Source organism: Triticum dicoccoides, chromosome 4A, assembly GCF_002162155.2.
Source record: "Triticum dicoccoides isolate Atlit2015 ecotype Zavitan chromosome 4A, WEW_v2.0, whole genome shotgun sequence".
Lineage (NCBI taxonomy): Eukaryota > Viridiplantae > Streptophyta > Magnoliopsida > Poales > Poaceae > Triticum > Triticum dicoccoides.
In genome coordinates, this window is record NC_041386.1 from 669,579,282 (window position 1) to 669,583,770 (window position 4,489).

The window sequence follows — 4,489 nt, forward strand, 5'->3', positions numbered from 1 at the left end:
TCTTGCACCTGATGTTCCGCTTTGGTAGCTTGATGCACGAGCTCAATGAGGTTGGAGTAGGGTTGTAAGCCGACAATCTTCTTGATGGGATGATTGAGGCCATTCAAGAAACGTGCCATAGTTTGCTCATCATGTTCCGTGACATTGGCTCGTATCATGGCTATCTCCATTTCCTTGTAGTATTCTTCAACACTCTTTGTTCCTTGCTGGAGTAGTTGGAGCTTCTTGAAGAGATCGCGGTTGTAGTAGGTGGGCACAAAACGTGCTCTCATGACACCTTTCATTTGAGCCCAAGTGGTGATCGGTGGTTCACCTCTTACTTCTCGGTGCTCTAGGACTTGTTCCCACCATATGAGCACATAGTCTCGGAACTAAAGGGGTGCCATAGCGATCTTCTTCTCTTCCTCATAGTTGTGCAAATGAAAGATTTTGTCGACCTTCAATGCCCATGATAGGTACTCTTCGGGATCATTGCTTCCATTGAACTTGGGCATGGTGAACTTGAGCTTGCCGTAGCGTTGCTCTTCATTGTGTTGTGGTCGAGGGTGATGATGACGCCCTTGACATGGAGGATTATCAACCTCTTGTTGCTCTTGTTGTGGAAGATCTCCGTAGTCGTCTTGCTCTTGTTGAACTTGAGGTTGTGGAGGAGCTTGTCGAGCTTGAGGAGGAGGGTGAGGAACTTGACGTTGCACTCTTGGTTGGTAGTTCCGCTCTTGGATTTCTTCTCAATGTGCTTCCTCTTGATTGCGCATATCGCGGTTGCGTTTGGCAATGGCTCGACTTGCTTCTTGAAGGGCACGTTGCGCCTGAAGAGCTTGTGCTTCTGGTAGTTGTTGTTGAAGATGGTGAGCCTCGGCGTCTTGTTCATCTTGATGTTGTCGCGCTCGCTCTTCCTCTTGGTGATGTTGACGTTGTCGTTTGAGAGCTTGTGCAAGAGGGACTTGGTTTGGTTGATGACGATGTGCTTGCTTGTCGACTTGCTCTTGTGAATGATTGCCGTGTAGAGGATTGCGAGATGCATGACGGTCTTGACGCGTGGCTCGTTGAAGAGTGTTTGATGTCGGTGTACTTGAGCCAGAGAAGGTGTCGTTGGTTTGTCGACTTGAGCGGATCCGTCTTGAGTATGAAGAAGTGGAAGCATGGCGGTTTACCAACAAGGCACGGATGTCGTCCATTCTTGTAGCGTTCTCTTGTTTGTGAGTGTCGAGCTTGTTGTCCAAGTGGTCTCTTGTTTGTTGCTCAGAGAGTTGCAAGTCGATGGCAAGATTCTCGATGCGGTCGCTCATTGCTTGTTGCTCTTCATGCAAAGCTCGTTGTGCACCAAAGAGGTGGCTCTTGGTGACGTATGATGTCATGTCGTAGTCTTTCTCGTTGAAGAGTGGTTTTGTAGAAGAACTCGGCCTATCCATCATTCCAAGCAAAAAGTGAGTGGGAGAAAGAGAAGAACGTATACCAAATGTACCTTGACTGGTGTTGAAGATGGATCAAAGATCACTCAAATGCGGACAATGAAATAGCACAATTGGTACCAATTCTTGTCGGTTGTCACACCTACACAAGTAAAAGCTTATGGTGGAGCTCGGTTAGGAAGGTGGCACAAAATTTGATGCAATTGTAAGTGAGCTTCAATAATGTTGGAAATGATTCACAAATTTGCAAATGCAACAAGTAGACCAATAGCAAGGTATGGTACATGGAAACACACACGCAAATATGTAAGTGGGGTTGTGCAAACCAAAAATGAGCCAAAATGGGGAGTCCACGAAAATGCTCTTGTTGCACAACTCTAGAGAGATGCTAGCACGATTGCACAATAGGCGAATACGAACTTGTGCACAACCTACTAGGAAAAAATGCAATGACTACTATCCCAAGTATGCTATATGTATGGTATTTCGGTGATATGATGCAAGATGATTGGATATGACAATCTTAATGTAGCATGATGCTATAGTTCTTGCTTATATGCTCTTTGCTTATCTTTCTCTCTTTGCTTAAAAGCTTGTTTGGCTCTTTCACTTTTGATCTCTTTTCTCATGCAAAACTTCACGAACCAAGATAGCAATTATGTATGCGATGACAACTTTGTGACACAAAAGATGATACCAAGATATGCACCACTATTATATGGTATGTATGCTATGGAGTATGATCACTAATGTGCACAAGTCACATTTGAAAGTGCAATCATGCCCTTAATCATATTTTGATGTTGATGACAACATGCATGTTGGGACTAATCATGCTTATCAAGTACATCTCAGGATTATGTCTCAAGGGTTGTGTGTGGATCATGACTACGGACATAAATATATATATATACATATATCACTCTGGAGCAAAGACACAAGACAAAGACAGAAAGCTTCGGCTTCTTTTTTGGTTTGTTCTTGAGTATAGGGATCCCGCACAATTAAGAGGGGATCGTTGGACTTCGTGAAAGAACTTGCTCAAACCCACAAAATTCCGTCACTTATCATCTCAAGATTCTTCCTCTAGCTTATGCACAAATATTGGTATGTTTCTAAGAGATTCTGCTATCACCGGTCGTCCAAAAGTCTATAGAATTCCGGCCTCTCTCAGCCGACCGGACTTCCGGCTCTCCTTGGTTGTCCGGTGCATATCCACAGAACAGATATTAGTGGAAGACTGATCTCACCTGACGTCCGGCCATCGGACGTCCGCTCACCCCCGGATTTCTGGTGCACTTCAACAGAACGTTTATTTGCGGATTTCCGACCACACCAAACGTCCGGCCTCCGGACGACCGGCGCCTTCCGGGCATCCGCTGACCCTGAGTTCCATACCTCCTCTGTGCCCCTGGTAGATGTTCCAGCGACCGGACAACCGGCGGCCGGGCGGACGTCTGGTCTAATCTGTGGCACCGGTCGTCCGGTACCCACCGGACGTCCGTCAACCCCTGTGCACTAAGTGGCTCAATGGTCTGTTTTACACTCACACTATATATAGCCTTCTCCCTCTCACATGATAAGATTGACCATTCACTTTGAGCTTTCTAAGAACACATCTCACTCCCTCTCTTGACAGTCCACACCAAATCCTGGATCTCCAAGGGATTTGGGAACATTTGAGAGAAGTTCTCCAATCAAGTGATAGATCCATTCCTTCTCCTTCTACTCACCAAAGGAATTCGTGTTTTGAGCAAGTTCTTGAGCATTCCCCAACGTTCTTGTTACTCTTGGAGGTTGGAGACTCCTAGGCGGTAGGAGTCTTTCAGAGAGGAATCGACCATTGTGATCACCCTTGGAAAAGTTTGTGAGGGTCTAGAGACCACCCCAATGTCTACCACTAGTGGTTGAGAAACGCCTTCGTGGTGTTATCTCAAAGATAAAATAGTGTGAGCATTCATGGTGTTGGTGTGTCTTCGTGGTAATGTTCACCTCTCTAAATGGTGACGTAGCTTCCCTCCAAGGAAGTGAACATCGGCATACATCCTCGTCTCTCGGAGTTGTGGTTATCCCTAACCCTAACTTCCTACTTGTGGTTACTTGTCTCTTAGTCTTACTTATATCATAGTGTACTTGCTTACTCTCCTACTAGTGTTACTTGTTTACCTTGCTTAGCTCATAGCATCATACTTGCAATTGTTAGGCTAAACTTTATGTTCTGCATTATTGCCTAAAATTGCTAAGTAAAAATTAAAATTTGTAATTGTACATATTCACCCCCCCTCTAGGTCCATCTCGATCCTTCAATTGGTATCAGAGCCTTGATAACCCACAAGTGTAGGGGATCGCAACAGCTTTCGAGGGTGAAGTACAACCCAAATTTATTGATTCGACACAAGGGGAGCCAAAGAATATTCTTGAGTATTAGCAGTTGAGTTGTCAATTCAACCACACCTCGATAACTTAGTATCTGCAGCAAGGTATTTAGTAGCAAAGTAGTATGATAATAATGGGAACAGTGGCAAAAGTAAAGATAAATGTTTTTGGGTTTTTGTAGTAGTTGTAACAGCAGCAACGGAAAAGTAAATAAGCGAAGAACAATAAGTGAAAAGCTCGTAGGCAATGGATCAGTGATGGATAATTATGTCGGATGCGATTCCTCATTTAATAGCTATAACATAGGGTGACACAGAACTAGCTCCAGTTCATCAATGTAATGTAGGCATGTATTCCGAAAATAGTCATACATGCTTATGGAAAAGAACTTGCATGACATCTTTTGTCCTATCCTCCCGTGGCAGCTGGGTCCTAGTGGAAACTAAGGGATATTAAGGCCTCCTTTTAATAGAGAACCGGACCAAAGCATTAACACATAGTGAATACATGAACTCCTCAAACTACGGTCATCACTGAGAAGTATCCCGATTATTGTCACTTCGGGGTTGTTGGATCATAACACATAATAGGTGACTATAGACTTGCGAGATAGGATCAAGAACACACATATATTCATGAAAACATAATAGGTTCAGATCTGGAATCATGCCACTCGGGCCCTAGTGACAAGCATTAAGCAT